Raw genomic sequence first — 27208 nt, forward strand, 5'->3', positions numbered from 1 at the left:
CAAAGGTCGACATGCGCGTCGAGCATAATCACAATACACCTGCAAGAGGAACAAGCAAACCAAACAAGCAGATACAAAGTAATAGGAATGCGTCTCCAAGATGAGAACACAATACGAATGAAGGAAATCGTGTTCCGCAAGTAAAGCGGAACGCTCAAGCAATGAGCGTCGTTCGGTGACTATCCAAGAGCCTTGCACATTAACACACAAGTTAGGGATAATAAACATCGCAATCGGAATTGCGTTATTGCTATAAACCGAAAGAAACGGGCAAGTAATATAAACATGAAATGGACAATGAAACATCAAAGAGAAATCAAACACTAATGATCTACAAATTAATGAAAACTAAGCACCTAGCTAGATAGAACATCTCATAAGCTTTCCGACGATATAAAGAACGTGCAAAACAGAGCTAGGAGTGAAAAGTTATGCGAGAAAGAGGCTAGAGAAGAAAGGGAAAAAACAAGTAAGGGAACCGGTTCCCCTATATGGGAACCCGGGTTCCAGCACAAAAACAAACACAGGAACCGGTTCCCCCAAACTGGGAACCGAGTTCCAGAGCACTCTGCCCAAGTCACGAACCAGCAAAACAGAGCAGGAACCGGTTCCCCCAACCTGGGAACCGGGTTCCAGGGCATTCTGCCCAAACCAAAGCAACCCATCACACAGCAGGAACCGGTTCCCCCAAACTGAGAACCGGGTTCCAGGGCACGCTGCCAAGTCCCAGCATGCTTTAGATTGAGCGGGAACCGGTTCCTCCCTTTTGGGAACCGAGTTCCACTGTAGGAAAACCAAATTTTATCATTTTTAAAAGCTTGGAAACCATTCCCACTCAATCTAAACCAATACCACTTTGCAAGCACCATGCATATCATCAAAGCACAACCAAAACATAAGGAAACAAATCATGGGGACAAGGCACAACATCAAAACACCGATTGATTACACAAGAAATTATGCAAACCAAATATCAATGTGAAACATGCCATTCGCAATGAAAGATCGATTATTAAACACCAAGGCGACAAAGTCAAACATACATCGGTTTCAATGATTAAACCCAAACATAACATATTGATGAAAGATAGTCATGAGTCCCCAAGTCGATTGGGCCAAGCAACCACAAGCCGAGCAAAGTGCGACACGTCACATCAATCCACAATTCAAACATCATCACCAACAAATACATAAACGCGACAAAGGCGACGAGCACTAACACATGCAATGGTAATCAAACTATGACACTAAGTAATGGTCTAAGCATCTACCAAAACAAATATCAAGCAAGAAATTTCAGCACATGCATTGGTGCAAACACCTTGAGTGCTTCACAAGCCACACGTATTAACACTAAAGATCACATCAAACATGATACCAACGACATGAATTAATGCATGCGAGGATGATCAATTATAGCAAATATACTCGAGACATAACCTAAGCATCAAACTAGGCACTTATCAAGCAAAAATTATACACATGCATTTGTACAAACACCTAGAGTGTCGCGAGACACATGCTTGAACGTTAACAATATTGCACACACAATCACCGACAAGCCATGGATTCAAACACAAATAGCGTAATTCATCATCAACGAACATCACTTATATAGAACGAACATTAACTCTAGCCACAATTCATATGAACACGATCAACAATACACAAATTCATCAATCAATCATCATCACACATCCATTGAATAAGAACAAGAGGTAGATCTAGATTTGAATCCATATAATGATCAATTATTAGGCATTTAATTCATGATTCGAAAGCTTACCGAACGAAGATCTAAATCGACGCGCGAACACGAACACGACACGTACGCGAACACGAAGCGAAGCCGAAAAGCGAATCCCAAGGAGAGTGAGAGAGGGGCGCGCGAACTAGGGAGAGAGGAGGAGAAGAACTTCGAACTCGGAACTTTGTGTGAATACAAGATTACACTCAAAGATGTTTTTGATTCATGGCAAACTCAAATAAGCATTCAAACAACAAGACGGAAGCAGAAAACTTAAAGAAAAGCAAGCATTAATCACTCATAGGTCAACCCATTATGTTTATATGTTTAAAGGTTGACTCAACACAAGCAAAACAAGAAGAATGCAGAAAAGCAGCAGTTAGGTCGACCTACCATCAACCCAGGTCGACCTAAAATGGAGAAAAACTCATATACTCCTGCTAGGTCGACCCACACATCATTTAGGTCGACCTAAATTGATGAACTTTACATACCAGCCTGTTAGGTCGACCTACACATCAACTAGGTCGACCTAATCTGTGAAAATGTCCCCAGAATGCATCAGAAGAGGATTCTGGTCGACCTACTCCTTCAACAGGTCGACCTAACTGGGAGCAAAATTCTGCAAGCTCTGTTAGGTCGACCTAAGCACTACAAGTGGTCGACCTAACTGATCAAGAAAGTTCAAAAATCAGTTTTTCTTGGTTCTAACTGTTATGCAATCATATATATTGTGCAAGGGTAATTATTCAAGTAACACCAACGACTGAAAGATACACAAACGCTTCTCATCTTCGTTCTTCATCATCTCCAACACAATTACACATAATCATTCTTGCGTTGCGGGTTAGTGATGAGTTCGATAACGTCCATGGAACGGAATTGAAGATTCCTAGTGGGTGAAGGTTTGTGGGGTTTGTTGGTGAATAAAATCTGCGGGTTTTGTCCTCCACGACGGGTGGTTCTTGGGGGTTTTTATCAAGAGGCGTTCATTGAGGATTCGGCTGAGTGTAACGATTGAGGAACGGGGAGTTCAAGGAATCAAGACACTGCAGAAGGGAATCAAAGCGAAGCTCTTGGATAACCTTGATCTGGCTCAAGATTAAGGGGGAAGAAGATTCAAAGGATCGACATAATTGGTTTATCGTTTATCGCTTTGTTATCTTCTTTGTATATACTACTTTCAACATTAATGAAAGATTACCCAATTTCAATTTGGAATTGGGGGCAGACGTAGTCGTAGCGAGGACGATCGACGAACTGCCTAAACAAATATCGTGTTCTTGTCGCTTTTACTTTTTCATTTACATTCTGTTCATATTTGGTTATAATAGCAAATTGATCAACGATTCGAGTGTTAAGATTGTGAATTAAGTTCGTTCATAAACATCACAATCCATCACACATTGAATTATCTTCAATTTGATCATTATCACCAAGTGTTTGTATATTTGTTTCTATAACTCTTACTGCATTGCAAACATTGTCCATCATACAAAAAGTTAATCTGATTTTCATAAGAGAAACATCTTGATTCTGCGACATATACTCTTATCATTTACTTCAAGTCCTTGACTGGTTTTTTAAAACACATATATAATCGTTTCGATAGTGGTTCGGAATAGACGCGAGTCGATTCAGAATTCACTTCCGCTGAAAAGTCGTTTAAATCCGTAAAACTGTGAACGATCTATTCACCCCCTCTAGATCCTAAGGCCAGCGTCTAACAAGTGGTATCAGAGCCTGGTTTATTCCGTGCTACGTGAAACACTTATTGGAAAGATGGCTTCCGGACCTAAAGGGGCTCATAATAGAGCTCCAGTTTTCAACGGCGAAAACTACGGCTATTGGAAGGATTGTATGTGTGTCCATATCAATGCAATTGATAGGAACATCTGGACAGCTATTGTCAATGGTCCATTTCAGATCACCATGACAAATGCAGCTGGTGCAGTTGTTCCAAAACCAGAAGATACTTGGAACGCTGAAGATGAAAAGAGATATGCATACGATTGGAAAGCGAGAAACATTATAATCTCAGCTCTAGGAGTTGATGAATACTATCGCGTTTCCCATTGTAGATCAGCTAAAGCTATGTGGGACACATTGCAAGTTGCCCACGAGGGAACGGATGATGTCAAACTAGCTAGGATCAATACGTTAACTCAAGAGTTCGAACTCTTCCACATGGAAGATGGTGAATCCATCGAAAACATGCAGAAGAGATTCGTTCATCTGAAAAATCGATTAAATTCTCTTGATAGACCGGTTTCCAATGCAGTTGCTACTAACAAAATCTTAAGATGTTTGAACAGGGAATGGCAACCTAAAGTTACAGCAATTAAGGAAGCAAATGATCTCAACACTTTAGACATTACCACTCTTTTTGGTAAACTAGAGGAACATGAACAGCATCTTAAATGCCTTGACATGCATGAGAAGAGGACAAAGAAAGAAAAGAACATGGAGAAAGAGGTAGAGAAGAAGTCAATAGCTCTAAAAGCTTCGAGCTCCAAGACCTCAAAACGAGAGCCAAAGGATAGTGACACAAGTAATGACGAAGACTCCGATGATGAGGAAATGGGACTGTTTGTGCGAAGATACAACAAATATCTAAAGAAAAATGGAGCAAAACATTCCGACAAAGGCTTGATCAACTATAGAAAGCAATCAAACATGTTCAAACAAGATGACGACAACAAAGGAAAGATCAAAGGTCTTTGCTTCAATTGTGGGAAAGCCGGTCACTACAAACCGGATTGTCCATATCTTAAGAAAGAAAAGGAGAAGAACCAAAGCAAAGGTCATAACAAATCTAAAAGAGCTTACATAGCATGGGAAAGTGATTCATCTAGTGAAAGCTCATCAAGCGATGAAGAAGAATCAGCAAACCTATGTTTCATGGCTCATCAAAACAAGAAAAAGAAAGCTGTAAGTCATCTTAAACCTGAACTCGTAGATAAGGTATCTCATTCTCAACTAAAACTTGCTTTTGAAGAATTACATAGAGATGTAATTAAAGCTTTCAAACTTTTGGCCTCAAATAAGAAAATATTTTCATATCTTGAATCAAAAGTTGAGAAAACCGAAAAGGATATGGAAGCTTTAAAACAATCTATGCTAGACATTCAAAAGGACAAAGTTGAAATAGATCCTACATCATGGTTTGGTTGTGAGACATGTCACATTTGGCAAAAAGATGTGAGAGATCTAAAAGCCAAGTTAGACAAGGCTCTACAACCAAAAGTGACTTTTGCGGTTGATCCAAACAAGTTCAAAAGAGCGTATACTCCTTTATATAGTAAATACACTTTTGTACCAAAAGTATCAACTAGCAAAACTCCATATTCTCATCATATTACCTGTCATTATTGTTGCAAAAAGGGACATACCATTGAAAAATGCAAATTTAGGAGAATTTTAGTTCCTAAAGGAGTATTTCAATGGTTGCCTAAGTGCAACAAATTGTGTACTCACTACCAAGGACCCAATGAAAATTGGGGACCTCCCTCTTTAAATTAATCTTGCAGGAAAAGTGTCTTGACATTGCCGAAAGGTTGTGGTTCCTTGATAGTGGATGTTCAAGACACATGACTGGAGACCTATCTCTTTTCGTTGAGTTTCAAGCAAAGAAAAAGGGGTATGTCACCTACGGAGATAACAATCGGGGAGCCATACTTTGTAAAGGAAGTGTAGGTAACCCTTCTACCACTACTATAACTGATGTGCTGCTAGTAGAAGGTCTTAAACATAATCTTTTAAGTATAAGTCAATTGTGCGACAAAGATTTTAAAGTAATGTTTACAAATTCTGGATGCACAATAGAACATACTAAGAAAAGAGACATTATGTTTAAGGGCTTAAGAGTAAACAACATCTACATGCTAAACTTGGATGAGGTATCTAAGTCTAGTACCAAGTGTCTAGTTGCTCTAGGCGATGACTCATGGCTTTGGCATAGACGTCTCGCCCACATAAATTTTGACTTACTAAATAAAGTTGTCTCAAAAGATTTAGTAATCGGCTTACCCAAAATGAAGTTTTCAAAAGATCATCTATGTGATGCTTGTCAAAAGGGAAAGCAAACAAAAATCTCTTTTAAATCTAAGAACGTGGTTTCAACATCACGCCCTCTTGAACTACTTCACATGGATCTCTTTGGCCCTTCAAGGACTAAAAGCATAGGTGGAAACACCTATGGTTTTGTCATTGTCGATGATTACTCGAGATTTTGTTGGACAATCTTTCTACCTAGTAAGGATCAAACTTTTCCAGCTTTCACACAATTTGCAAGATTATGTCAAAACAAAATGAACAACAAAATAGTTGCAATTCGAAGTGATCACGGTGGAGAGTTTGAAAACATTCTTTTTGAAAAATACTGTGATAAACATGGAATTGAGCATAACTTTTCAGCTCCTAGAACACCTCAACAAAACGAAGTAGTTGAACGTAAAAATCGGGTTCTAGAGGAGCTGGCAAGAACAATGCTAAATGAGAGTAATTTACCAAAGTATTTCTGGGCTGACGCGATTAGTACAGCATGTTATGTTTTGAATAGGATAATGATACGTCCTATACTGAACAAAACTCCATATGAATTACTAAAAGATAGAAAACCAAATGTATCTCATCTCCATGTATTCGGTTGCAAGTGTTTTGTCTTGAACAATGGTAAGGATAATCTTGGCAAATTCGATGCTAAAGCTGATGAGGGCATATTCCTAGGTTACTCACAATCCAGCAAAGCATATCGGATATATAATAAGAGATTACTTATAGTAGAAGAGTCAGTACACGTTTCTTTTGATGAATCTTATGCAAAATATGTCGAGAAAGGTCTTTCATTTAATGGTGCAGGTCCATCCACTGAAGACATTGTCAAGGATAAGGAAGATGAGAATGAAAGTATTGTAAAGAAAGATGCTGAGAGAGAGAAAGATGAGTCTCACAATGAAAATGAAAGAGAAAGCATCTCAAACAATGAAGAACTTCCCAAGGCCTGGACAAATGTGAAAGACCATCCAATTGACAATATAATAGGAGACATCTCAAGGGGCGTTACAACACGCTCAAAGATAAGTAACTTCTGTCATCATTTTGCTTTTGTTTCACAAGTTGAGCCGAAAAACGCTAAGGATGCATTACTTGATGAGCATTGGCTAATGGCCATGCAAGAAGAATTAAACCAATTTAAACGGAATGATGTTTGGGACTTAGTCCCTCATCCGGGAGATCATCAAGTAATAGGCACTAGATGGGTTTTTCGTAACAAACTTGATGAAAACGGTGTTATTACTAGAAACAAAGCTAGATTAGTTGCCCAAGGTTATAATCAAGAGGAAGGTATTGATTATGAAGAGACATACGCTCCTGTAGCACGTCTCGAAGCTATTCGCCTCTTACTTGCTTATGCTTGTTCTAAAGACTTCAAACTATTCCAAATGGATGTTAAAAGTGCCTTTCTAAATGGCTATATTAATGAAGAAGTCTATGTTGCTCAGCCACCCGGCTTTGAGAATTACATGTATCCAACTCATGTCTATAAGCTGAAACGTGCTCTATACGGTCTTAAACAAGCCCCTCGGGCTTGGTACGAACGTTTGAGCAAATTTCTTCTTAGTCAAGGGTACTCTAGAGGTAAAGTTGACACTACTCTCTTTATTAAAAGAAAAGATGAGGATATTCTCTTAGTCCAAATTTATGTAGATGATATTATATTTGGGTCGACTAATGCAAAACTTGTCAAAGACTTTTCTAAGCTTATGCAGAGTGAATTTGAGATGAGTCTCATGGGTGAGCTAAATTTCTTCCTTGGCCTACAAATCAAGCAACTCAGTCATGGAACGTTTGTGAATCAAACTAAATATTGTACGGAGCTGCTCAAAAGATTTGGAATGAGTGAAGCAAAGGAAATTGACACACCTATGGCAACAAATACAAATCTAGACAAAGATGAGAAAGGTAAAGAGGTTGATGTGAAATTATACCGAGGAATGATAGGTTCACTATTGTATCTTACTACCTCAAGACCAGACATTATGTTTAGTGTGTGTATGTGTGCAAGATATCAATCTTGTCCAAAAGAATCTCACTTGAAAGCTGTCAAAAGAATTCTGCGATACTTACGTGGAACTACTACATATGGCCTATGGTATCCAAAAGGAAATGAGTGTCATTTGGTAGGATTCTCCGATTCAGATTTTGCTGGCTGCAAATCCGATAGAAAAAGCACTAGTGGAACGTGTCATCTATTCTCAAACTCATTGATAAGTTGGCATAGTAAGAAACAAGTATCGGTTGCATTATCCACTGCTGAGGCAGAATATGTAGCTGCTGGAAGCTGCTGTGCACAAATATTATGGCTCAAGCAACAACTTCTTGACTTTGGTATTAAGCTTGATCGCATACCTATCATGTGCGACAACACAAGCGCCATAAACTTGAGTAAAAATCCTGTCTTACACTCACGTACCAAACATATTGAAATAAGGCATCACTTTCTACGAGATCATGTAGAGAAAGGAGACGTTACTTTTGAACATGTAGAAAGCAAGAAGCAACTAGCTGACATCTTCACCAAACCTCTAGCAACGGAGCAATACTTCAACATTCGTAGGGAATTAGGGATACTCGATATCTCTAATTTGGGATAATTACGTTTGTTTTCTCTTAATATTATTTCTTTACTTTATGTATATATATATCTTTCTTGCTAACATTTTTCTTAGCATAAAGGTAGTTCATCATCAAGCCAGGCGTCATATTGAAAAAGCGGTAACGTAATTGTTGTTCACTTCCAAAAATAATATTGATACTATAATATGCTATCAATCAACATGCTTATAGTGACTTCATGCATAAAAACTGCTCTTGCTCACATATGTGTCTCATGCTATCATTAACTACCTTTTATCTACTATACTGTACATGCTAGCATTGTTATCTATGGTTCTCTTGTTACTCTTCTATTCTCTTGTTTTCTCTTTTTGATGTTGACAAAGGGGGAGATAGATGCTGGATGTACGGGGGAGCTTTGTTGAGAGATTGCCCTGTTGAGAGATAGATGCTGGATGTACGGGGGAGCTCTGTTGAGTCTTTATCATTTACTACCAAAGCTTAGACGAATGGTTTGCCATCATCAAAAAGGGGGAGTATGTGAATACAAGATTACACTCAAAGATGTTTTTGATTCATGGCAAACTCAAATAAGCATTCAAACAACAAGACGGAAGCAGAAAACTTAAAGAAAAGCAAGCATTAATCACTCATAGGTCAACCCATTATGTTTATATGTTTAAAGGTTGACTCAACACAAGCAAAACAAGAAGAATGCAGAAAAGCAGCAGTTAGGTCGACCTACCATCAACCCAGGTCGACCTAAAATGGAGAAAAACTCATATACTCCTGCTAGGTCGACCCACACATCATTTAGGTCGACCTAGATTGATGAACTTTACATACCAGCCTGTTAGGTCGACCTACACATCAACTAGGTCGACCTAATCTGTGAAAATGTCCCCAGAATGAATCAGAAGAGGATTCTGGTCGACCTAATCCTTCAACAGGTCGACCTAACTGGGAGCAAAATTCTGCAAGCTCTGTTAGGTCGACCTAAGCACTACAAGTGGTCGACCTAACTGATCAAGAAAGTTCAAAAATCAGTTTTTCTTGGTTCTAACTGTTATGCAATCATATATATTGTGCAAGGGTAATTATTCAAGTAACACCAACGACTGAAAGATACACAAACGCTTCTCATCTTCGTTCTTCATCATCTCCAACACAATTACACATAATCATTCTTGCGTTGCGGGTTAGTGATGAGTTCGATAACGTCCATGGAACGAAATTGAAGATTCCTAGTGGGTGAAGGTTTGTGGGGTTTGTTGGTGAATAAAATCTGCGGGTTTTGTCCTCCACGACGGGTGGTTCTTGGGGGTTTTTATCAAGAGGCGTTCATTGAGGATTCGGCTGAGTGTAACGATTGAGGAACGGGGAGTTCAAGGAATCAAGACACTGCAGAAGGGAATCAAAGTGAAGCTCTTGGATAACCTTGATCTGGCTCAAGATTAAGGGGGAAGAAGATTCAAAGGATCGACATAATTGGTTTATCGTTTATCGCTTTGTTATCTACTTTGTATATACTACTTTCAACATTAATGAAAGATTACCCAATTTCAATTTGGAATTGGGGGCAGACGTAGTCGTAGCGAGGACGATCGACGAACTGCCTAAACAAATATCGTGTTCTTGTCGCTTTTACTTTTTCATTTACATTCTGTTCATATTTGGTTATAATAGCAAATTGATCAACGATTCGAGTGTTAAGATTGTGAATTAAGTTCGTTCATAAACATCACAATCCATCACACATTGAATTATCTTCAATTTGATCATTATCACCAAGTGTTTGTATATTTGTTTCTATCACTCTTACTGCATTGCAAACATTGTCCATCATACAAAAAGTTAATCTGATTTTCATAAGAGAAACATCTTGATTCTGCGACATATACTCTTATCATTTACTTCAAGTCCTTGACTGGTTTTTTAAAACACATATATAATCGTTTCGATAGTGGTTCGGAATAGACGCGAGTCGATTCAGAATTCACTTCCGCTGAAAAGTCGTTTAAATCCGTAAAACTGTGAACGATCTATTCACCCCCCCTCTAGATCCTAAGGCCAGCGTCTAACACTTTGATTTTCAATCCATCTTGTTCTTGATCTTTTAAGAAAATTGATGAATATTGATGAAAGTCTTATGTAATTTGAGATTTTGATTCAAGAGAATTGAGAGAGAATTGGGAGAAAGTGTTTTTGATCTTTTTTGGTGAAAATGAAGTTATGAGAGTTTGTGAAGAAAAATGACTTATATAGCGAACATAGCGAAATGTCCAAAACGCCCTTAATTCTCTTATTTTGGCTCGTTTTTAAGGAAACTCGGTTCGACTCTGAATTCCGGAACAAAACCAATGCCACTATGAAGATGACCAAATTCGTGACTCGTCGCCGCGAGAATCGTCTTGATCCGATAAGCGATGAAGAAATTACGCGCATTTGAATGACGAGAAACGTCGATTCATCTGGCGCGATTGTGCAGAATTTTGTGAGTATCGCTCAAAGAACTCGATAAAACTCCATCTTCGGCTCAAAATCTGAACATGCATGTGTGACGAAGAATCGTAGCTAACGAAATTTCCGAGAAAATTCCGCCGGAATGGACTTCATACGATAAAAATCGAAGAAGTTATGAATTTTCGAACTAGGCGCGACATACTTGAAAACACATTTTTACCGAAACAACGCGGCGATCCTTAAAATGCTGGGAGTTTTCCATGCATAATTGGCCTTCGGTCCGAACATATGAAATCTTGGTAATGACGGTACGGATCTCCAGTTAAATTTTCAAGCGAATCCGACAAGCGGATTGGGAGATATGAATTTTCCGAGGCCCGAAACCCTACATTCAGCACTATTTTTCACTGCGAAACCTTAAGTAATTTGCAAATTTGATGACCTTCCTCAAAGAATTGGCTTCCGAGCCGAACACGAAAGTTGTAGATATCGTCGAAAAAGTGGGGACAACGCGGGAACATAGCTCATATCACCTTCCCAAATATGACTTGTGAATTTTCTCGTATTTCCACTGTTTAAACCATTTTTCACGCCTTTCTTCTTAAACCCATGAAAACTCTTTATTATTTTTCTTCAATTTTTGGATGACGAAATAAACGTCATTATTAACTTATAGCTCAAATAAAGAGGGCAAATTTTGGGGTGCAACAGCTGCCCCTATTCAAACTTCTTGAACCTGACGAGTGAGAAACGAAAGTTTCGAATCGTTGAGGGGGAAGGAGATTGAATACCAGAATGAACTCGAAAATTCGCACTCTTGATCAATAGAAGATTCCGTCTTGTAATAAGAAGGAATGTACCACCCCGCAAGCAGGGAGAAAAAACTTCAATTGATCTGGATAATAAATATGCTCCAACTTGTGAAAAAGGAGGAACGGGCACCCACAGGCAGGGGAAAACACTTCAAATGATCTGGATATCAAGAGAAGGAACATCTCCACTGATCTGAATATCAGACGTAGCAGATGTCTCCGAACATGCATCGGGATAGATGCCTTAGGTCGATCTGGGAATCGAAGGAGATACATCGGTTGATCTGAACATCAACGGGTAATAAGTATCTCTGATCTAGGAATCATGATCTGGGAATCTGGGCAGACATCTCTTCTGATGCAATTAAATCATCAGGTAGATATTCCTACTAATCTGGGAATTAGCGGCTAGCTCCTTCGTAAGACCACGGGGATCCGGAGGCGGTTTCTTCAACTGAACTGGAAATCAGGATAGGAACAATATCTCTTCCGAACTGTGTACGCCGGGGAAAGAATGCCTTTAAACTGATCTAGACATGATGCTAGAAAATAAGTAGGACAATCTTCATCTGAAAGACAAAGTCGATCAGGCAAACATCTCCATCTGATCTGATGATATCAGTGGCTTGCTCCTTCGTAAGATCTTGGGAGATCCGGAGGCGGTTCCTTCAACTAATCTGAATCTGAATATTAGGATAGGAACACATATCTCTTCCTAACTGTGTACGCCGGGTAAAGAAAGCGTCTTCAACTGACGGTTAGGCATCAGGACTGGGAAGACGAGTTTCTTCTTCTGAACGAACTAAATCGTCAGGGAGTAGATATTTCCAACTGATCTGATGTATCAGAGGGCTTGCTCCTTCGTAAGATCTTGGGAGATCCGGAGGCGGTTCCTTCAACTGAGCTGGATATCAGGATAGGAACAAATATCTTCCACCGATCTAGGGGCATCGGGAATAGGAATGTCTTTGAACTGATCTGGACGGGATGCCAGAAAATAAGTAGAACAATCCTCTTCTGATTCAAAACATCAGGATAAACGCCTGTAATGACTAGGCGAATATTGCTCTCTAGGGAGCATTTGAATCTGGATAACTTTCCTGCAGAAAGAGACAGATATGATATGATTTATGCATGATGCATGTACGAATGTGTATGGAATAACGCTCCTGAGAAGGAAGGCGCTACAAACTTAGAGAATGTAATGCGAATGATGCATGATTCGGACGTTGCTTAGTGAGGCAACGGAGGAGCACTGAATTGCTGAAGCAGTCCTGGAGAGAATACAGAACTCTGCGGGGAGGACAAAATGAGTGACCAAGGGTCACCAACTGCGAGCTGGCAAAGATGGATCAAAAATCTGCTAGAGATGATCAAATCTGGATGCGAGCTTTGTTTGAGGAATAAATCCTGCTTGGAGATACCCGAGCAACTTCATTGGAGAAGCAAATTCTTGACACCCTGGGGATGTGAAGATAAAGACAAGTTATGGAGACAACTCTGATGGGGAGTGACCAACTTGCTTGTATAGGACGCATTCCGCTGGGGAAATCCTGGACGGACATAGATTCTGCTGAGGATGCATGTGAATCTTTGCTGAGGAAAGAAACTCAGTGAGGAAGATGGATACTTCCGCACAACAATCTGCCAGGGATATGAGAAATCCGCTGGGGATAAGGAACTTAGCATAAGAACCTTTTGTTAAGGCAAATCCACCGGGGAATAAGATGACTCTCCTGGGGAAAACAGGTCAATCCGTTGGGGAGAGAAACGCTCTACTGGGGAGAACGAGGAGTTTCGGGCAAGGAACCACATTACGAGCTTGCCGAGGAATTAGATACCATCCAACCCTGACTCAACTGGGGAGAAGACATTCCGCCGGGGAATAAGGCTTCTGGAGCATAGAGAGTGCATCAAGATGTGCTTTGATGAGGATAAGAGAATCTTGGAACAAAGAAAGTCTCATCCAGATATACTCAGCTGGGGAATGAGAATCTCCCATTGGGATGCACTCGGCTGGGGAGTGAGAATCTCTCATGGCTATGTCTGCCAATATGCTGATGCGAAGCGCTTGCAAGGACGTACCTGCGAGACAAACAAATGAAAACTGCCCCAGGATATAACATGGCATCTTGACCTGCCATCCTGGTTACACAAGACTTCGAAGTAGATTCAAAGGTTTCATCATTTCTAATCATGTATCATAAAAGCAATGCAGTTTTCATATGCAAAGTTTAACACAAATTCAGGACGCTTTATGCAAACAAAACAGTAAAAGAAAACAGTTGTTTAAGATAAAAAGGTTTTTATTAATTGCGAACAAAATGCTCGTAAAAGAGCGAACACATTTCAGAAGTAGTTCCTAGTAAGAGGTAACCACACATTTATTGAGTACAACAGAAATGGCAATGTGAAACGGATATCCGTTGGTTTCGATCCCGCTATCACTTTTATAACCTTGACGTTCTCATCTCCTTGCTTTGGAAGACCGTACTCATTAGGATTGATCACTGCCCGATCCGATAACGGATTGGTATGACATCACCGAACTTGTGGACCCGACGGGGTTTGTGAGAGCCTTTAGGGATTTGTGAATGCATTAGGGATTTGAGCTGCCAGGTGCAAACTCAAGAACACGGAGTCTTGCTTATCCCTCGGTCGGGAGCCCTAAACAAAGTGATTGGGATTTGTGAATGCTTTAGGGATTTGAGCTGCCAGGTGCAAACTCAAGAACACGGAGTCTTGCTTATCCCTCGGTCGGGAGCCCTAAGCATGTATGAAGAGTGATTGCCAAGGTGGCATGTAGGATGTAGTCATTCGCTTTTATCCCTTTTTTGCCTATGCCGCCCTTTCGGGTTTTCAACTTAGCGGGTATATTTATTTCATTTTCATTCTTTTGCCTGATTCGTTCTCCCTTCTTTTTCTTTTTTCCTTCTTTTTCCTTTTTCCCTTTTTTCTTTTTTTTTTCCCTTTTTTTTCTTCAGGTCTATGCGAAGTATTTTTTGACTACATCCGCGTTCACAGGGTACGGAAAGTTCTCGCCATCCATTGTTGCAAGCATCATGGCACCGCCAGAGAACACTTTCTGCACAACAAAAGGGCCCTCATACGTCGGAGTCCACTTGCCTCGAGGATCACCTTGAGGAAGAATGATTCTTTTGAGCACCATATCACCTGGTTTATAGCTTTGAGGTCGCACCCGCTTGTCAAAAGCTTTTCTCATCTTCTTTTGGTATACCTGACCATGTCCAATAGCCGCTAAGCGTTTCTCGTCAATGAGGTTCAACTGATCCATCCGATTCTGTATCCATTCTGACTCGTCAAGCTCGACGTCTTTCATAATCCTCAGGGAAGGAATCTCAACTTCAACTGGAAATACCGCTTCCATACCATAAACAAGCGAAAAAGGAGTTGCCCCAGTCGATGTACGCACAGAGGTGCGATAACCATGCAAAGCAAAAGGCAACATCTCGTGCCAATCTCGGTAAGTCACTACCATCTTCTGCACAATCTTCTTAATGTTCTTATTAGCCGCTTCAACAGCGCCATTCATCTTTGGACGATACGGAGAAGAGTTGTGATGCTTGATCTTGAAGGACTCACAAAGCTCCTTCATCAACTTGTTATTGAGATTCGATCCATTGTCAGTAATGATCTTCTCAGGAATCCCATAACGACATATTATGTTGTGCTTGATAAAGAGAGTAATCACTTGCTTGGTGACATTCGCATAAGATGCGGCTTCGACCCACTTGGTGAAGTAATCGATGGCAACCAAAATGAAACGATGTCCATTAGAAGCAGTAGGCTTAATCTCTCCAATCATATCAATGCCCCAAATTGCAAAAGGCCACAGAGAAGTCAAGACATTCAAAGGCACAGGCGGCACGTGCACTTTGTCAGCATAGATCTGGCACTTGTGACAAATTCTATCATGGTTATGACAATCCGTTTCCATAGTGGACCAATAGTAACCAGCCCTCAAGATCTTCTTAGCCATCGTATGCCCACTAGAATGGGTACCAAACTCGCCTTCGTGCATTTCCTCTATGATTTTTGAAGCTTCTTCCTTCACAACACATCGGAGCAACACACCGTCATGATGCCTCTTGTACAATACACCACCATTGAGGTAAAACTTAGCTGCAAACCTTCTCAGAAACTTCTTATCAGTCACCGACGCTTCGGGAGGATACTCTTGAGTTTCGAGAAACTTTTTGATATCATGATACCAGTGATTACCATCTAATTCGACATCAGCTTCAAAGCAAAATGCTGGTTCGTCCAATCTGTTGATGGTGATGTTAGGCGCTTCATTGGCCCATTTCACTTTGAACATGGAAGCCAAAGTAGCGAGAGCATCAGCAAATATTGTTCTCTTCTCTAGAAATATGCTCGAATGTGATCTCATCAAAGTATGGAATGAGTCTCATCACATGCTCCCTGTATGGAATCAGATTCTGATGGCGAGTTTCCCAATCTCCAATGATCTGGCTAATGACAAGATTGGAATCCCCAAAAACTTTCAAGTACTTGATTCGCAAATCGATCGCAGCTTCGATACCATAGATGCAAGCTTCATACTCAGCCATGTTATTAGTGCAATCAAAACAGATTCTGGCTGTAAACGGAATATGAAAACCTGATGGAGAAGTAATTACAGCTCCAACCCCATTCCCGAGTGCATTAGAGGCACCATCGAACATGAGCGTCCATCGCGATCCTGGTTCAGGTCCTTCCTCTGGTCCGGGAATGTTACAATCTCTGATGTACAACACATCCTCATCGGGAAATTCAAACTTCATCGGTTCATAATCTTCAACAGGCTGGTGCGCAAGATAATCTGCCAACACACTACCTTTGATGGCTTTCTGAGTAGTATACTGGATATCATATTCAGTCAAAATCATTTGCCACCTGGCTACTCTTCCGGAAAGAGCGGGCTTCTCAAAAACATACTTGATAGGATCCATCCTGGAAATCAATAAGGTGGTGTGAACCAACATATACTGCCTCCGCCGGCGAGCAGCCCACACCAAAGCACAGCAAGTTTTCTCGAGCAGTGAGTATCGGGATTCACAGTCGGTAAACTTTTTGCTAAGGTAGTATATTGCATGCTCTTTTCGGACAGACTCGTCATGTTGACCCAGCACACATCCCATTGAATTTTCAAGAACTGTGAGGTACATAATCAAAGGCCTTCCTGGAACTGGAGGCATTAGTATCGGAGGTTCCTGCAAATACTCTTTCACTTTTTCAAATGCTTTTTGACAATCATTATTCCACCTGGCCGTCTGGTCTTTTCTTAGTAATTTGAATATTGGTTCACAAGTGGCCGTAAGATGAGAGATGAATCTAGCAATGTAGTTCAATCTCCCTAAGAAACCACGAATCTCTTTTTCTGTTCTCGGCTCAGGCATCTCTTGTATAGCTTTTATTTTCACAGGATCGACCTCAATACCTTTTCCACTAACAACAAAGCCCAACAACTTTCCGGATCGCACTCCGAAAGTGCATTTGTTTGGATTCAACTTCAATCTGAATTCCCGAAGCCTTTCAAACAACTTCTGCAAGTGAACCAAGTGCTCTTCTTTAGTGTGAGATTTTGCAATCATGTCATCAACATACACTTCAATCTCTTTGTGAATCATGTCGTGAAAAAGAGTCACCATGGCGCGCTGATACGTTGCCCCTGCGTTTTTCAACCCAAAAGGCATAACTTTATAGCAGAAAGTTCCCCACGGTGTAATAAACGTTGTTTTCTCCATGTCTTCTGGTGCCATCTTGATCTGATTGTACCCAGAGAAGCCATCCATGAAGGAAAACACTTTAAAAGGAGCAGTATTATCCACCAACACATCAATGTGGGGAAGAGGAAAATCATCTTTCGGACTCGCCCTATTCAGATCTCTGTAATCAACACCCATCCTGACCTTTTCGTCCTTCTTAGGCACAGGAACAATATTCGTAACCCACGGTGGGTAATTCACAACTTGCAGAAAGCCAGCATCAAACTGTTTTTCAACCTCTTTCTTAATCTTCTCAGACATATCTGGGCGAGTCCTTCGAAGCTTCCGCTTGACCGGAGGACTATCTTCCCTGAGAGGTAGACGGTGTACCACAATATCCGTATCGAGACCAGGCATATCCTCATAGGACCAAGCAAAGATATCTGCATACTCTTTCAACATATCAATAAGCCTCTGCTTCACACTACTCTCAAGTGCAGCCCCTATCTTGACTTCTCGGACCTGCTCTTTAGTACCAACATTTACCATCTCGATTACCTCTTGATGCGGCTGAATCGCTTTCTTTTCCTGTTTCAACAATCTAGCCAATTCATTGGGGAGATCACAATCTTCATAAGCTTCCTCCTCGGCTTGGTAGATCAGGTTGTCAAAATCATAATAAGCAATAGCGGAACTGTTACCAATGGAATCCGTGGTAGTGGAACATCTTCATGATTGATGTTTTTATTTTAGTTTTACTTTTATTAAGCTATGTGCAAGTGTGTGCAAAAAACATTGCCATTTAAAGGAAAAAAGTTAAAAGAAAGACAAAGAGCGAAACATCTGAATGCAAAAACGTCCTTTTATTTCATGATTAACTTTGAAAAAATGCGAACTGCATGGCCCTACAAATGATTCACTACGCCTTGGGCAGAACGTAGGAATTATGTCATGATAAGAAAAGTAAAAACAAGGAATTTACTCCTGAGCCTGTGTGACTTGAATGACATCTTCGATTGTCCAGTTGCGAGGCTCCTCTCTAGGAATACTTGGACGAATCCAGTTATCAAAGTCACAAACACTATCCACTTCTTCACCATTGTCAATGGCGTTAACCTGGGCATCTTGAATGACACCTCCGCTCACAAACTTGATCGGGCTAAAGATACCGGACTTGGGTGATGCATTCTGCTTCCCAGGGCTAAAACCAAGACCATTCATGTCAAATTTGGGATGCACGTCAATTACTTGCCCCCAGCCTTCCACTCTTCCAGTCTCAAAGGCAACCTGAGCATCTTTTAATGAAGACATAACCGTTTCTGGCTTCGTTATCTCACAAGGAAGAGTTCTCACGGAATTCACAGCCTCAAACGCTTGGAACGGCGTCTCATGTATTTCACCTTCGATCTCCACATATCGGAAAGAGGACAAGTGACTCACGATGTAATCCTCTTCACCACAAACCGTCACCACTTTACCGTCAACCGGGTACTTCAACTTCTGATGAAGAGTGGATGTCACGACACCAGCCTTGTGAATCCAGGGTCGTCCCAATAAACAACAGTAAGCAGGTTGAATGTCCATCACATAAAAGGTTGTAGTAAAGATCTGAGGACCCACTTGAATTGGTAGATCTACCTCTCTGAACACATACCTCCTTGAACCGTCAAAGGCGCGCACCACCAATTCACTAGGCCTTAACTCGACACCCGCATAGTCAATTCGCATGAGAGCTGATTTGGGAAGCACGTTTAAAGAAGACCCAGTATCAACCAAAACACGGGACAAAGTCGTCCCCTTACACTCAATCGAAATATGCAAAGCCTTGTTATGGTTTCTCCCTTCTGGAGGAAGATAACGATCCGTAAATCCCAAACCGTTCCCAGCGGAGATATTATTGGCTACCGCTTCTAGCTGATTCACAGATATTTCATGCGGGACGTAAGCACCATTCAGGATTCTCAAGAGAGCATCTCTATGACCTTCTGAGCACATTAACCGTTGCAGGATGGAAATCTTTGACTGGGTCGGACCCAACTGCTCAACAACTTTATAATCAGATTTCCTGATAATTCTCAACAATTCTTCCACATCCTTGGAAGGCACAACATTATCGGATGCCCCATTCTGAATCAGAGAATTCTGGACATCAGTTACATGGAATTTTGTAAGTGCTTTAGGGATTCGAGCAACGCAAATGGTGCAATGCTCAAGATAGACAATGTCTTGCTTATCCCTCGTGCGGGAGCCCCAAGCAACTTCAAATACTTGCATATCATAACATCCCAGCCAGGTGCCCCAAGAGAGAATTCACACCTAGCGTTATCATCATCAAGCAGAGAACCTATAGACATCCACATAGTACGGAGCTTAACCAGTTGCAAATAAAGCAAGCATGGAAGAAAATGAGCATAAGACAAGTCTTCAAAAAGAACCCAACTGAGCTTTCTTCTTGGTCACCCCACAAAGTTGTCTCATGACTGATCTTTGAACACAAAATAAGAACAAGTCAAATCTCTGAGTCTGGAGAGAGTACCCAAGTCTGAATAAGAGATCCTCAATCTTGAACACCTGTTATGCATGGAATGTATGAGATGCATGATATGAATGCAATGCCATGTTCATTCAATTTCTAAGGAATTCTCGTGTTTTGATGTTTTAGCAAGCAAGAGGTGGAAAAGCTCGACACGAGGCTTTAAAGATATGATTCCTTGGGAATGGAAGGAACATGTATGCTAGTTATTTTTTGTACGTCATTTTTTGGAAATTAAATATGCAATGATGCAAAGTGGTAGGAACCACAATACTGGATATATCTGATGATGCCGAGAAATCACATGGCACAAGTTCAAAGGTTCGGCATAGTTTCAGACCACCACACAAACCACAAGTCACCAACGGAACAAGTTACCATCAGAACCAGAACATATAGTCACCAACACACTGGAATAGAACGTAGATTACAACTCGGACAAGAACCATAGTACCCCATGAACAGGAACCAATAGTACACTCGAACGAGAACAACGGTAACCCACGAACGAGAACAGCGGTAACCCACGAACGAGAACAGCGGTCACCAACAATGTACCTGTTATATGATCATTGATTCCCGCCCCACTCACGGGTAAAATCTAGGCCAAGGTAAGGTCATGAAACGCAGTATACGGTCCGCCCGAAGGTAAGCATCATCACAGCGCGGAAGCGGGTGACGATAATACCTCCGTTTGAAACCACTACTCTGCTCGTGGTCACATAATCCATCCCGAGACGTACACCTCGAGACAAACCATGCTCCCTCTCTATCCTAGGGTTCCTATGGTTCACACATAGCCTGGGTATTGTGCCTTTTACCTCTTGTAACACCCACCCAACAAACAGAGATCCAGACAGTCCAGAATATGCACACAGGTAAATATGCAAAGCAATAAAACACCCAAAGATAAACACACAAGCACTAGGATCGACTTGCTGAGTCCGGACCAGCAACAGGTCGAGACGTCCCCAGCAGAGTCGCCAGCTGTCGCTACCGCGAAAATTAACAGAGTCGCCACTAACATATTTATCCTGAAAAGGAAGGGAATGCCAGCAAACCACAAAAACAAAACAACGGTCTCACGACCAGAGAAAAAGGGTAAGGGAGTCGGTTACGCGAGGGGAAGGTGTTAGCACCCCACGCGCCCATCGTACTCGATGGTATCCACGCTAATGTCTAAATCTTTGGGTGTGCAACAAATCTACGCTAATCTGGACTAAAATGAATGCAGAATGTAGGGAAAAGAAAGGATTATGCTCGCACGGGCCCTACCCCGCTGCCTACGTATCTGTTTTGCAGAATCAGAGCTACCGTAGCTCGGCTAACTAATTTCTATTTGTTTTGTGTTTTTTAGGTGAACAAGTTACATTCACACTCCGCTGCTCGACCTTTGGAGGCTTATGCTTGGGAATGGAGCGGAAATAACAAGCTCTTAAGAAAAGAAAATCAAAGAGTGTGGTTTGTGTTTTAAAGAATGCATGAGGAAAACCTAAGCTAAAGGGGGAAAGCTTGCTACCTAATGTTATCATACAAAGGGTGCAAATCTAAACTAAACTAACAACCTATGAGAAAAGGGGGAAGCATACAATAATATCACACAAACGAGCATCCGCTCGTAAAGGAAACAAAACCAACGGTACTGACCGAATGGTAGAAAAGCGGTCCCGCCATAGCCAAGGGGAGCAACTCAACCCAAGTCAACCAAGCATTAGACCTCGCGAAAATGATCGGGCCATAGACAAGAGGGTGGACCCCTCTCAGCAACCAAGCCGTCACGGATCGTAAAGGAAAACGGTGCGTGCGTACACCGAGCGTCAGCGTCGAGCGACGCGAGCTATAAGAAAGGCGGGGGTCCGGCTGCATGAACCCTTTTCCTGACATACTCGATAACAAGATCTTGTGCAGGTTCAAAAGCGAGCCACGCGTAGCATGCGCATATTGAACGGACTCGATGAGACTAGGCGGGGGTTGATTGCTAACCCTTTCCGCGTGCCTTCCATGAGGACTTAACGATGTGCCATATAGGACTTATTACACCGTGACTCCCTGCCGCAAAGCACAAATATAAACACACCAACAAAAACAGAGCCTCTTTCGAGGGCTTGGCCAGATGCATGTCTAAGTCCTACTTCTCATGTTAAAGGATGATGCGAGAAAGCGATAAAGTGCGAGAAAAATAAAATGAAACGGGATCAATACCAAACGGATGATGATCCATAAACTAAAGCGAAGCAAAGCGAAGAAACTAGAATCTCGCGAGCGAGCTAGCAAGCAAAAGCAAATAGTCAGCACACCGATTAGCCATGAAAGCACACAAAGGTCGACATGCGCGTCGAGCATAATCACAATACACCTGCAAGAGGAACAAGCAAACCAAACAAGCAGATACAAAGTAATAGGAATGCGTCTCCAAGATGAGAACACAATACGAATGAAGGAAATCGTGTTCCGCAAGTAAAGCGGAACACTCAAGCAATAAGCGTCAATCGGTGACTATCCAAGAGCCTTGCACATTAACACACAAGTTAGAGATAACAAACATCGCAATCGGAATTGCGTTATTGCTATAAACCGAAAGAAACGGGCAAGTAATATAAACATGAAATGGACAATGAAACATCAAAGAGAAATCAAACACGAATGATCTACAAATTAATGAAAACTAAGCACCTAGCTAGATAGTACATCTCATAAGCTTTCTGACGATATAAAGAACGTGCAAAACAGAGCTAGGAGTGAAAAGTTATGCGAGAAAGAGGCTAGAGAAGAAAGGGAAAAAACAAGTAAGGGAACCGGTTCCCTTATATGGGAACCCGGGTTCCAGCACAAAAACACACACAGGAACCGGTTCCCCCAAACTAGGAACCGGGTTCCAGAGCACTTTGCCCAAGTCACGAACCAGCAAAACAGAGCAGGAACCAGTTCCCCCAACCTGGGAACCGGGTTCTAGGGCATTCTGCCCAAACCAAAGCAACCCATCACATAGCAGGAACCGGTTCCCCCAAACTGGGAACCGGGTTCCAGGGCACGCTGCCAAGTCCCAGCATGCTTTAGATTGAGCGGGAACCGGTTCCTCCCTTTTGGGAACCGAGTTCCACTGTAGGAAAACCAAATTTTATCATTTTTAAAAGCTTGGAAACCATTCCCACTCAATCTAAACCAATACCACTTTGCAAGCACCATACATATCATCAAAGCACAACCAAAACATAAGGAAACAAATCATGGGGACAAGGCACAACATCAAAACACCGATTGATTACACAAGAAATTATGCAAACCAAATATCAATGTGAAACATGCCATTCGCAATGAAAGATCGATTATTAAACACCAAGGCGACAAAGTCAAACATACATCGGTTTCAATGATTAAACCCAAACATAACATATTGATGAAAGATAGTCATGAGTCCCCAAGTCGATTGGGCCAAGCAACCACAAGCCGAGCAAAGTGCGACACGTCACGTCAATCCACAATTCAAACATCATCACCAACAAATACATAAACGCGACAAAGGCGACGAGCACTAACACATGCAATGGTAATCAAACTATGACACTAAGTAATGGTCTAAGCATCTACCAAAACAAATATCAAGCAAGAAATTTCAGCACATGCATTGGTGCAAACACCTTGAGTGCATCACAAGCCACACGTATTAACACTAAAGATCACATCAAACATGATACCAACGACAAGAATTAATGCATGCGAGGATGATCAATTATAGCAAATATACTCGAGACATAACCTAAGCATCAAACTAGGCACTTATCAAGCAAAAATTATACACATGCATTTGTACAAACACCTAGAGTGTCGCGAGCCACATGCTTGAATGTTAACAATATTGCACACACAATCACCGACAAGCCATGGATTCAAACACAAATAGCGTAATTCATCATCAACGAACATCACTTATATAGAACGAACATTAACTCTAGCCACAATTCATATGAACACGATCAACAATACACAAATTCATCAATCAATCATCATCACACATCCATTGAATAAGAACTAGAGGTAGATCTAGATTTGAATCCATATAATGATCATGTATTAGGCATTTAATTCATGATTCGAAAGCTTACCGAACGAAGATCTAAATCGACGTGCGAACACGAACACGACACGTACACGAACACGAAGCGAAGCCGAAAAGCGAATCCCAAGGAGAGTGAGAGAGGGGCGCGCGAACTAGGGAGAGAGGAGGAGAAGAACTTCGAACTCGGAACTTTGATTTTTAATCCATCTTGTTCTTGATCTTTTAAGAAAATTGATGAATATTGATGAAAGTCTTATGTAATTTGAGATTTTGATTCAAGAGAATTGAGAGAGAATTGGGAGAAAGTGTTTTTGATCTTTTTGGATGAAAATGAAGTTATGAGAGTTTGTGAAGAAAAATGACTTATATAGCGAACATAGCGAAATGTCCAAAACGCCCTTAATTCTCTTATTTTGGCTCGTTTTTAAGGAAACTCGGTTCGGCTCTGAATTCCGGAACAAAACCAATGCCACTGTGAAGATGACCAAATTCGTGACTCGTCGCCGCGAGAATCGTCTTGATCCGATAAGCGATGAAGAAATTACGCGCTTTTGAATGACGAGAAACGTCGATTCATCTGGCGCGATTGTGCAGAATTTTGTGAGTACCGCTCAAAGAACTCGATAAAACTCCATCTTCGGCTCAAAATCTGAACAAGCATGTGTGACGAAGAATCGTAGCTAACGAAATTTCCGAGAAAATTCCGCCGGAATGGACTTCATACGATAAAAATCGAAGAAGTTATGAATTTTCGAACTAGGCGCGACATACTTGAAAACACATTTTTACCGAAACAACGCGGCGATCCTTAAAATGCTGGGAGTTTTCCATGCATAATTGGCCTTCGGCCCGAACATATGAAATCTTGGTAATGACGGTACGGAGCTCCAGTTAAATTTTCAAGCGAATCCGACAAGCGGATTGGGAGATATGAATTTTCCGAGGCCCGAAACCCTACATTCAGCACTATTTTTCACTGCGAAACCTCAAGTAATTTGCAAATTTGACGACCTTCCTCAAAGAATTGGCTTCCGAGCCGAACACGAAAGTTGTAGATATCGTCGAAAAAGTGGGGACAACGCGGGAACTTAGCTCATATCACCTTCCCAAATATGACTTGTGAATTTTCTCGTATTTCCACTGTTTAAACCATTTTTCACGCCTTTCTTCTTAAACCCATGAAAACTCTTTATTATTTTTCTTCAATTTTTGGATGACGAAATAAACGTCATTATTAACTTATAGCTCAAATAAAGAGGGCAAATTTTGGGGTGCAACAGAATTACCCTCCAAGTTCCTGTTGGATCAAGCTCGGTACTTCGTCAGCATCCAAGATATGAGCGCTTTTGATGAAATCTTGGCATTTCTTATCTACGGATTGTTTTTGTTCCCTAACATTGACAAATTTGTCGATATCAACATAATTAAGATCTTCTTAATTGGGAATCCAGTTCCAACCTTGCTTGTGGATGCTTATCACTCTGTGCATTCAAGAAACCTGCAGCGAGGAGGATTAATCACATGCTGCGTACCGTTGTTATACGAATGGTTCGTCTCGCACCTGCCGAAGTCTAGCACTTTCTGGAACATGAGGGATGGCCTTTACTGGTCATAGAAAATCATGTCCCTCACTCATACGGACATTGATTGGTGTAGTCCTGACAACGACGAAACCAAGATCATCTTCAGTTGCGGAAGTTATCCCAACGTACCCCTTATTGGAACTAAGGGAGGAATCAGTTATAATCCAGCTTTAGCTCGTCGTCAATACGGCTATCCCATGAAAAACATACCAAGTAGTATTCAATTGGAGGGTCTGTTCTTCAAGAACATCGACGATCATGGAAACATGCTGAAAAAGGAAATTGTCCAAGCCTGGCGTCTTGTTCACAGCAAAGGGAGAAGATTGTTAGGAAACATCTTTGCATCTCCCTGGATCCTTACCTTTAATGGGTACGCGTCGGAGCATTCAAGCTCAGAATGCCATATCAGTGTCAAGAACCTATTCCCATAAGGGAACCAATATACCTTTTCTCCACCGACGTTGAAAAACTACAAGCGGCATTAAACAAGGCATGCCAAGAAAGGAATGCTTGGAGAAACAAGTATCGAATCGTCAACACGGAAAATGTTGAGATTCAGAACATCCTAAGAAGGAAGGATGAGTTACTTGAAGTACTCGATCGACAAGTGACACAATCGTCACTTTCTCATCATATTCCTCCTGCTTCCTGGATCATCGATCAGCTCACGTCAGAGAACGCTCAGCTCAAGAAACAGAAGAAAATGTTAGAACATGAAGTCGGCTCTTCGTCAAAGTTTTAGAGTCCTTTCTCTCAGTTTCTCTGTATTTCCCTTTTCAAAGTGTGTAAAAAACGGCGTTTTTGCTTAATCAATAAAAAGTTTGATGTTTCATAACGTAATTATGGTGTTTCCTTGAAAAATATTAACTTAATTACACGTCATGCATCGCTTTAGTTGTCGTGAGAATTGTTGCGGATCTAATCGTCACTTTCCTTTCTCTAGAAAGAGAGGAGGAGAAGGAGGTGAACAAAGGCATTCAAGCTGTCTCATTCATACAACACTCGTTCAAGTCGCAAGAAAAGAATGGCAGACTTAGAGCAAGAGAATGGAGAACTCAGAGAAGAGGTTACTACTCTCAAAGATGCTGTTGAAAGGCTCAATAGTATGGTAGAAGCCCTGGTAGTTGCGCAGAATCAACCAACGCCAAAAGAACCCCAAAGGACTGTGGTTTCCGAGATTGTTTCTACTCCTATTCCTCAGTATACCATGCCACCCAACCGACCTTGGGGCATGCCGTATAACTTTATTCCAGATGGGTACATACCCCCAGTTTCTGAATTTCCAAGGGTCACAATGGATATGCGTCCACCGGAGGGTTATAGACCTCTGGAAATTGAAGTTCCAAGAACAGCAGCAATGGGTGTCACACAACAGAACGCTGAGATTCCAAGATCTGCTGTCATGGCTTCTCCACGACCGATTATGCATACTTTTCCTCCACCGGGCGGGCAAGTATATCATCACGCTCCCAGTGAGGACGCTGGCGTGTATGATAGATTGGACGAGTTCCAGGAACAGTTTCTGCAGATGCAAAAGGAACTCAAGACTCTCCGAGGACAAGATCTATTTGGAAAGAATGCTGCAGACCTCTGTCTGGTTCCAAATGGTAAGATTCCTCACAAATTCAAAGTACCAGAGTTCGAGAAGTACAAAGGGAATTAATGC

This window comes from Vicia villosa, unplaced genomic scaffold (assembly GCF_029867415.1).
Source record: "Vicia villosa cultivar HV-30 ecotype Madison, WI unplaced genomic scaffold, Vvil1.0 ctg.000958F_1_1, whole genome shotgun sequence".
In the NCBI taxonomy this organism is placed as follows: domain Eukaryota; kingdom Viridiplantae; phylum Streptophyta; class Magnoliopsida; order Fabales; family Fabaceae; genus Vicia; species Vicia villosa.